Raw genomic sequence first — 10,351 nt, 5'->3', positions numbered from 1 at the left:
ACTTAAGGGGAAGAGCACTGGGTGCTGTATGGAAAACAATTTGACAATAAAATATTATGTATAAAAAATATATAAAGAAAGAAAGAAAGAAAGAAAGAAAGAAAGAAAGAAAGAAAGAAAGAAAGAAAGAAAGAAAGAAAGAAAAAACAATTTTCTCTTATATAGGGTTTGGGGCAGGGAAATGACCCAAGTTGGTTGCCAGGTAACAGAGTCAAATGAATATTAGAGAAAGGGGTAAAACGAAACTGAAACTCTGGACACAGCATCAAAAGGAAGCGCACAGACTAGCGTCTGCAATGCTGGGGAGGGGAAGCTTAGCGCTGAATAATCCAAAATGCGGCTTGATCTTTTGATCACCTTGGCCTTTTTTCGTCTGGCTCAGTAGGACAGTCTCCAAAATCTGGACCAGGAAATGCACTCTCCTAGCCTCCAGATGTAAATCTTGTTTTTCTGGTTTACTCCCTGGAGAGCGATATATCCTTGCCTGAGGCAGCCAAAAGCTCAGCGGCTCCCAACAAGATACAAAAAGAAAAATGGTATTGAAGAGTAGTACGGTAGAAGGTGGACAAATGGCATCATAAGTTTTCACTTGTGTCAGGTTCATAAGGTGGGGGAGAGTGTACATACACATACACACGCACATATCCAACAATAGTGACTCAGGTCATAGTCTAACATACGGTCCTATAAAAACCAATGACAAGGATATAGCTTTCTGTCAGGGATTGTGTCCTTCTTCCTGACGGCCAAGAAACTACCTCAGCAAGCAATCAGAAAATCTAAGTTAACAACACCACTTTTCCATCTTATTAAGTCTGTTCTCACAATCACTTTTCTAAAAATGAATTGAATCAGAATAATTTCTTTAATAAAGCCATTACTTTCATCCACTATTTTATAATAGCAAAATAGAACTGAATCTTACAAAAAAATAATATCACAGGAGAAATCTCTCAAGTTATTGCTGCACTATTCCTTCCCTCATGGTAAAAGATAGAGATTATACAGATTCATACAAGCAATAAAGTACAATTTCAGAAGAGCTTTGTTATACAAAGTGTAAACGTTTTAGTGAATTTTTATCTTGTAAATGGAATGAGGACCCTACAACAGAGGGCCCATAAATCACAGGAGACGGGAAAAGGACAAGGAATTTCAGAGCAGAGGCCATGGGAAGACCACACTGTACTGCCAAATTTTAGCTACAATTTAGTTTTCCTTCATCTTTAAAATACAAAAAATGATACATACTCCCAAAGGAGTGTTAAAAGAAATACATGATACATCATATCTGAAAAGCATTTTCGTAAGTTTTCAAATGTTTTTAAAGGTGATGGAGAAAAAATAGTCTACTTTATTCTAAGTTGCAAAGCCTCTATAAGGGCAGAAAAGCAGAGAGCCTTATTTAAGACAATAACATAAAAATGTCCACCTTTAAAACCACTGATAGAATCCTGGCATCGATCGTACAAATCCCAAGGCTGAAGAGTTTACCAAGAAACTGCCAAACAAAGAGCAATGTGAGACATGTCACATTTCCCTCCATAAATACTTTCCTTCTTCTCTTCCTTCTAAAGAGACCAAAAATGCACACTTCTTCCCAACTCATCAAAATAATTGCTTTTCCATAAGGAAATAATAAGCAGTAATAAACAGAGCGGCAGTGTTGGAACACAAACAAAAATGGAAGCCGGAATGCGCTCCCATCCCCTTCCTCAGCTCTGAAGATAAAAAACACAAAGGCTCTATGAGGAACTACTTCCCACAGGCTCTCTTTATTAACTGTGTGTAGATATTTGCATTTTTGGCAATACACTTTCCCACGTTTACTTCCCATTCCCTGGTGCAAATGGCATGTGGTCATTGTCTACAGGCAAATGGCTCAGGTGAGGCATGCTGGAAAGAGGGTCTGGTGCAGCCCTGAAGCTGAGGCCTTCTAAACTGCTCCGAAGCTTCAATTACCAGTGCATGGTAGTTTGGGCAGAACAGATCTATGGAAAACTGTTCTTCTCATATTTGTTGATTCTGATACTTTGCATGTCAGATGAAACAGCAATGCAAACCTAAAACGGTTCCAGGCCAAAGAAGACTCTGAATTGTGTTCGGCCTCTGAGAGACACGGAGACATGGCAGAAGAAAAACACTCCATGGCAGTCTGGAGATGTGAGTTCTAGACTCCACATTACTGGATTTTTATCGGTTGCATATTATTCAGCACCTGTGCGTACCAAAATTTACAGTCATTCCCCCACAGATGAGCTTTTTAAGCAGCAGGTTGTTACACAAGCTTAATATTTGTGCCTGTGTATGTGAAACTCCCATCAAGGGGAGAAACTGCAACATTTGGGGACAGGATTAGAACAAAGAGGAGCCGCAGCCAGGGACTTTCTGAACACCGGGTAACACTTCAGAATAGATGCAAATAAGGAATCCAGGGAAAGGCCTTGCACTCTGCCTCCATGGAGGCACAGCCTCCTGGAAACAGGGCCTCCTGGGAAGTAAGGTAGAATAAATACTTGTTCCTGGGAGAAGCCCATTCCACAGCCAGGCAAAAATGCTCATCAAGGAAAATCTGATTTTCTACAGCAGCAGAAAATGACCTCCAAAGTAGCTTATGTAAAGGGCCAAGTGTGGGTGACAAATTCTGCTCTCTCAAATTCTGCAGTAAAGTGAGAGCCCTCTCTGTGGCGTGGAAGTTGGTAAGGAAAAAGAAATGCAGTTGGTTTCAATCTCAGTGTAAGAAATTGTTTTTTTTTTTTTTAATGTTTATTTTTGAGAGAGAGACAGAGACAGAGACAGAGCACGAGCAGGGGAGGGGCAGAGAGAGAGGGAGACAGAATCTGAAGCAGGCTCCAGGCTCTTAGCTGTCAGCACTGAGCCCAACGCAGGGCTCGAACTCAGGACTGAGATCATGACCTGAGCCAAAGTCAGACGTCTAAGTCAGACTGAGACACCCAAGTGCCCCCTCAATGTAAGGAAATTTTTTCATTGCTCACCAGCATCTGCAATATATTCGTATATACTATTTCCAGGAATTACATAAACAAATTTCTTTTTTTAAAACTGTTTTCCTTCTTTTATGTAGCACTGGAGTTGGGGAGAATACAGAGGATTTATCCATCCCTGACAGGGCCATCTGAAGTGAATCTTATGTTTAAACTTTCATACGTATATACGAAAGACATAGAATAATTTTACCAGAAAATTTTTCCCAATAGTAGTTTAAAATGTACCAGTGACAACAGAGATACCTGTGCTGATAGCTTGGAGAAGTATCATGACTAAATTAACATACAACTTAAAACTTTAAGGTAAAGCACAATGACTCTGCAAAGTGTTTTAGAATTTAAAATGACTTTGACCAAAATTTTTTAAGACAGGCAGAAAAGTAAACTACACAAATCCAAGATGTGAAATGACTGAGTCTACAAATCCTACAAAATCCAAACAGCAATCTGAGAAGTTAAAAAAAATAATATATTTCAAAGAAAACAATGCTGATGAAGTTTATTAGACACCAGACTGATTTATTCAGAGTTTATTAATTCTCTTTCCTTCCAAGTGTGTAAGCATATGGCAGAGAATTTTCTCTAAAAAAAAAAAAAAAAAAAAAAAAAATGAGGAGGAGTTTTGTAAAAGAAAAAAACGGCCCAAAGTCTAGACTGTCTCCTCAGGGTCCTTCCTGTGTATTAATCCTGAATTTCATTTATAACTCATCTCCTTAGAGGTAATCCAAACAGATTAAGAAATTAAATGCTTTCTTCTTCTGTCTCCTTTTTGCTTTGCAAACTGTTTTTAAATTAATACTTCCTGCTTCCTCCCAAGAACCCTGGAACCTTTGCAAACAGTTGTTAAATAGCTATAATTCTTTCTCATACTCATTCAGCATTCACCAGCATTAACAAGATAAGCAACACCCACTTGAAGGTATCATAGTGTCAAATGCTGTATTAAAGAAAAAAGTGATTTACAGCAGCTGGTAAACGCAGGCTTCTAATTCAAGAAAACACTGCAAAAGACAAAGAAGATCTGTGCTTTAGACAAGGACTGTGCTGAATTGTTAGTACTTCAAAGCCTCATTCTATTATATTATATACAACTCAACTCATAACTTATTTTTCATTTTTCTTTGGGACTAAACAATGCTTAAAACAATTACCAGATCTCCTGCCAAATTTTCTTTTAATTTGTATATTCATTTTCTTGTGCAATTTCAGTTTGCTGGAGTCAACTGCAGCAATGATTTGATTTAATCTGGTAAATTTCCACAGCTTTTTGCAAAGAAAAACTCAAATCATCTTAGCAAAATAATTATGTGCTGCAAAATGTACAGTGCATGCATCAAGTTCAGAACATTGGGAGGCAGATCCAAAGGAAAATTGTTCCTGCATCTTTCCAGAAGAATCTTTGCAAACATGGCTAACTAAGGATTGATGTAATCTAGCATTTTTAAAGGTATTTGGTTTTTAGTCAGGAAAGACATTAAATTGAGTAACAAAGGAGAGAAAACAAAACCCACAAGCCCCTCTTTGGATTTTAGTCATCCAAACCACTGGCTTTACCAAATAGCAAAAACAACCACGTTAATGCAGTTCCCATCTTCTGACTACGAAGTGATTTTGAGTCCATATACTGTTGGTATACATTTTAAATAAAAACTCTTTCAACATTTAAAGATTTCTAGTTCCATAGTCAGTGGGTCAATGGTCTAAACTCAAACCCGAACTGTAGTGTTTGGATAACCACAAATAAAAATATTTTACAGTGTTTCCCCATTAATCAAAGGAACACCTGATCTAAAATTGAACCACAGCACCCATAATCATATCCGATCTCTTTAGTGAACATAATATTACTAATTGGCAATAATTTACATTATAACGTTTGTGATTTTTAAATTTTCTTTGTATGAAAGTGTTTTTAGAAATTAAAGGGGTCCATCTCAGGCAGCATAGGAAGTTGGTATCTTGCCCAGTGACTCAGGGAATCTTTGGGAAAGAGTGATGGAGAATTCATCATCAAATAAATTTTAACATCTGGGTGACTGGTTCTCAAATTTCAGTATCTAGCAGAATGGCTGTGGTAAAGTTGAAGCACCTCTAATTTTAGTTCCACAGTTGATTCAGATGCCCATGCAAGCTTTAGAACCACTGATCTAGATTGCACATTCAAGATCTCTTCATGTTACCCTAGGAATTATCTTTTAATATAGCTCACTTTATTAAATCTGGATTAAAATGTTTGTCTTAATGATGTGACTGCCCATCCTTTGTCTTCTCTGTACATGATTGATTGTTCTCGGGTTTTCAGCAACAGCTCATTGTCTGGCTAAGTCTCCCCTGATCCTAGGGAGAGAAAAGAGGGAGTCAGCTCCACCAGAGGGAAACCCTGTAGATGTGTGAGACCTGAATTCAATTAACTTAGTTCAATGATATCTCCATTTCCTTAGAGAAAAAGAACCATGTCTAGCCCTCATCTAAACTGCTGTAACAGCTGGATCTGGATGAAATACATGACACTGCTTCCCCTCTGGAAGATCCTAGTTCTTCAGAAAATACCGTGGGAAATCTGCTGACAATTTCCTGTAGTCTGACCAACACTAATTCCCAGTGATGTCAACCATTTCCTCTCCATGTGGTTTTGCAAAGCCCTTTGTCATGGCAAAATCTGTTCTTGGGGAGAATTCGCTAAGATACATTTTGCTCTTGCTTTATCTCATGCCCAGAGAAGTGCCCAGAACATAGTAGGCACACAGTCAGTACCTGTTAAATGAATGAATGGTTGCCTGCCACATGAAGTGTGTGCTCTTTATCACTGTCAAGGAGATAATAAACTCAGTACACAGAACTCTGCAAAATAACAAGAGAGCTATCTTTGTGCATTATCGATCTACCAGAGTTGACTTCCATTTTATATACCTATTCATCAATGGAACTTGTCTTAAACAGCATTATTCAGGTTTCATGCTATCATTCAATTGATATGATACCAGATCTTTAGTATGAGTTTACCAATTGAGACCATCTGACACCAGCTAATATGAGATGGCCCTAGAAGCTACCCTAATAGATTTTGAAGCATGATCACACTAATGAAAGACTCTCTACCCTTAAATACACAAGCCGAATCCTGGTGTAGCCCTCTGCCATCTGAGTAGTGTTGCCATTTCTGAAATGGTTAGATTTCCCAGGATGTGCACATCCTCTCTCCTACGGACTTGGCAAATGAGTGCTCTTTCTACATATATCAGGAAAGAAAGTCTGTTCAATTTAAATAAAGCTTGGATGACATGAATTGAAACTGTTTTACTTATGCAGGGTTAGACTCTATCCAATAAAAATGATCTCTAAAAGTTGTCTGTCAATCAAATTTTGTAAACTGAATTATAATCTAACGTAGTGGGGGAACTTGTCAGTTGATGTGAGCCTAAGATATTGCCTTTTGTAAAGTGACAAAAAAAGAAATGTGATTGTAAAAGTAACTCATTTTACTACCAACAAACTTGTCATTTTTCTTATTAAAGTAATGTTTGGTTTCAGCAGCTTGAGGAGGCCCTTTTGGATATGGTTCATGTCTTAAAGGGAGAGACTAGGGGATTTATAAAAAGCACAGATGTGGCACCTGAGTAGCTCAGTCAGTTAAGCATCTGACTCTTGATTTCCACTCAGGTCATGATCCCGCAGCTCATGAGACTGAGTTGTGCTGACAGCACAGAGACTGCTTGGGATTCTCTCTCTCCCTCTCTTTCTCTCTCTGCCCCTCCCCCCTTCTGAAAATAAACATTTTTCTAAAAGAATAAAAGAAAAAACAGATATTTATCAGTTAAGTGATTTTTGCCTGAATTCCACTGAATAAACATGCATTGAAATGCTAAGCCAAACATTAAGCAATAGAGAACTGGACAGTCACAGCCCCTGCCTTTATAAAGATTACATTCAAGAGGGAAATGTGAACATTAAGAAAAATACTTACAAGTACAACAGGTGTTAAGAAAAGAGAAATCCAGGTTGCTATTGGAATATTTAAAATGATGTCTTCAAGGCCTGCGATGGGGTGCTGCATTTAGGCTGAGGCCTGAACAATAAATGGCAATTGGCCAAGCAAAGCAAGAACCAAGAAACACTCTTGGGTCAGAGGCAACAGAAAGACTGTTACGTAAAAGGAACTGAACGAAGCCCAGTAAGGCCAATGTAGAGAAGGGATGGGAACAGAGGGAGAAGTTGGGGAAGGAGGCTGGAGGTGTGGTTAGGACTCAGCTTGTGGAGGTCTCTGCCACCATGGGAGATGTGTGAGACTTTGTCCTGAGAATAGGAGAAAACCACTGAAGGGCGTAAAGTAAGTACTACTTTATCATGAACACACGTCAGGCAAACAAAACTTGGCCAATTCTCACTAGGGCCACCTGTTACAGCCTATTGTACCCTCTAAGGGGCAGAGCCAGAGTCATACAGCGGTGGCATGCAGAGAGTTGATTTCAGGCAGTGAGCCCAAAGAACAAGAGTGGGGCCTGGGAGGAGTGAGACAAAGGAGAGAAAGCCCATCCAAAGGTGCACTACCTCTACTGTGGGCCACAGGTCTCCATTCCACAAGGGACGATCCGTTGAGTCACATACAAGGTGCCTGAGAATCATCTAGCCAAAGGGTGGAAAGAGGGAGTATTTACCCATCACCTCCCATTTCTAATAGGTCCAGATTCTCACATGCAGCTAACAGGTTGAAAGCGTACATGCTAATGTGCAGTAAGGCAGCCCCATCACTCAGCATGAGGTACCTATACAGCTGAGGCAGGTGCCATCAGGCTAATGGTACCCTGTAGCTGACTGCAACAGCAAGGCTGAAATTAAAACCTGGGATAAGAGGGGCGCCTGGGTGGCTCAGTGGGTTAAGCGGCTGACTTTGGCTCAGGTCATGATCTCATGGTTTGTGAGTTTAAGTCCTGTCTCGGTCTCTGTGCTGACAGCTTAGAGCCTGGAGCCTGCTTCAGATTCTATGTCTGCGTCTCTCTCTGTCCCTCCCCTACTAGCTCTCTCTCTCTCTCTTAAAATAATAAATAAACATTAATTTAAAAAAAAAACATGTGAGGCAGGACATAAGATGCATCAGATATGCCACCCAGTTTACCATTCCCTCGAGAGCTGGCTATATATCTGAAATTATTTATCGTCCAAATGCAGAGCCCACATAAAGCATGTGGAGTACAGGTACTGAAAAAGAGAACTGGTCTTTTGGTGCCAAGTTCCATTCATAACTAATGCTTTTGTCTTTCCAAATAACACTATGTGCCAGAATCTGTAAAGCCTTTACAATGTCGTATTTAATCCTCCCAACAATCCTATGAGGGGGTGCTGTCATTATAATTGTATCATTTATCACTTATCTATTGCTGCAGGCAAAGTATCCCAAAATCAGTAGCTCAAAACAATAAACACTTATTATGTCTCTCAGTTCCCAAATGTCATAAACTGGGGAGAAATTTGACTTGGTGCTTCCAGCTCACACTCTCTCATGAGGTTATAGTCAAGACAATCTGAAGGCTTCACGGGGACTTAGTGTATGCTTCCAAGATAGCTCACTTATAAGGTGCTCTCTGTATGCAGAAAACCTCAGTTCCTGCCAGGTGGACTGCTCCTCGGACTGCCAGACTATCCTTTCAACATGGCCACTAGCTTTCCCCAGACTGAGCAATCCAAGAGAAGGGGCAAGGCAGAAGCCACAATGTCTTTGGCTACCTAGCCTCAGAAGTCCCACACCATCATTTCCACAGTATCTTATTTGCTGAACAAGTCAACCCTATGCAACATAGGAAGAGACTACCTGCATCGTGAACATCAGGAGGCCAGCCTGGAGGCCAGCTGCCACAGTCACCATATTACCCAGGAAGCTGCTGGGGCCCAGAGAGCTACACTGACTTTCCTAAGCCACACAGTAAGTTGAACCTGGTTCCCCTGACTGTAACTCTTAGGTCTTTGTCACTGTACTATGCTTCCTCTTTAGGTATACAGGTACTTAAAGCCAAAGATATCTAACCACACGGGGAAACATTTAATCTAAAATAATATCAAGAAGAAATTAAAACCTGGAGCCTACCAACAGACTTAATTTGGCACAGATTTCTGACTCCAGCTGCCTTCATCTACAGACTAAATGGTCACATTTATAAACACAGGTGTACTTGTGCCAAAATTAATCAAATGCTGCATGGCATTGTGTAAAGAAAAAAGGCACAATCCAAAAAGTTCAATTTAGTAAAATAAACTGGCTTCAAAGCAACCCAGATCATTTCAGTACTACCTAGAAGGAGGGGGTGGGGGAAGGGGAGAAGGAAGAGAAGAGGAGGAGGAGGAAGATGATAATCAAGAACACGGTAAGACATATATAACCATTCTGAGCTCTCTTCAGGATAGGGGCAAGGATTGCTTTCTTCTCCATATATACAAGACATGGAAACCAAGGCCAGATGACTAACTGTTGCTGTAAATCAACCAGGATGCCCAACTTGAGTATTCTGTTGCTTGGGATGCTTGGGTTACAGTTCTCAGCAGTGCAGTGCTTTGCAATTAAAGCAAACTGTGAAAGCTGAGGGGCAAAGAGTAGGAGTACTGAAAGATGTTCTCCACCTGGACCTATGTGGTATCAACCCAGAGACCCCATCATATCCATTTAATGAAGCACTGGTATTGGAGTTGGAGATCAAAGGAACGACATTTACATTCTGTGGTCCAGGCGACATCAAACACATTGATACTTAAGTCACATACAGAAAGAACGAAACTGTATTCTCACGACCTCCTTATTCAACACACAAACCCTGGCTTCGGCTGTCTCGTGCATCTCCAGGCTCTCCTGCCAGCGGAGAAAGGCGGGTGTAATCCGCCCCAGTTCTCACTGAGGAGTCTGTCAATCTCACTCTCCACTCGTCCCACAGACAGGAGCCGGACCATCTTCCGCCACCAGAACAATGCCCCATTGTTTCACGTAAATAACAATCTCAGAACTTCATGTACTGGTTCTTTTCAATTACAGCCCTTGTGAAAGCTTTTGCTCTCTGTATTTCTTTCTTTTATGAAAGTTAATAAAAAGCAGCATATCATGGGCTGAGATCCATGCAGCAAATTAAAGCCATCCCACACTCAACGGTTTCCAGCAGTTTTTCCTATCTGCAGACCAGGCCTACAAACACAGTCATTTTCATTCATTTCAACTTTTGTTACAAAGCTTTAGGAATGGAATAAATTAGCCAGCTCATCTCTCCCTCAATTTCATAAAAGCACAGAGTACTATTTCTTTAAAGAGAACACTTCATGGAATAGACATCATTTCTTATAGCAGAGCAGCTTGTAAACAGCATAAG

General features: G+C 40.2%; 1 pseudogene; it reads right to left on the bottom strand.

Annotated features, from left to right (window-relative positions):
* LOC115301173 overlaps positions 1-9,941 on the bottom strand; it is an 87,407-nt pseudogene extending 77,466 nt beyond the window's left edge.
* Between the last annotated feature and the right edge of the window lie 410 nt (positions 9,942-10,351).

The sequence above is a fragment of the Suricata suricatta genome, chromosome 1, assembly GCF_006229205.1.
Source record: "Suricata suricatta isolate VVHF042 chromosome 1, meerkat_22Aug2017_6uvM2_HiC, whole genome shotgun sequence".
Lineage (NCBI taxonomy): Eukaryota > Metazoa > Chordata > Mammalia > Carnivora > Herpestidae > Suricata > Suricata suricatta.
Note: the sequence above shows the minus strand (reverse complement) of the source record. Positions and strands in the feature narration are given on the sequence as shown.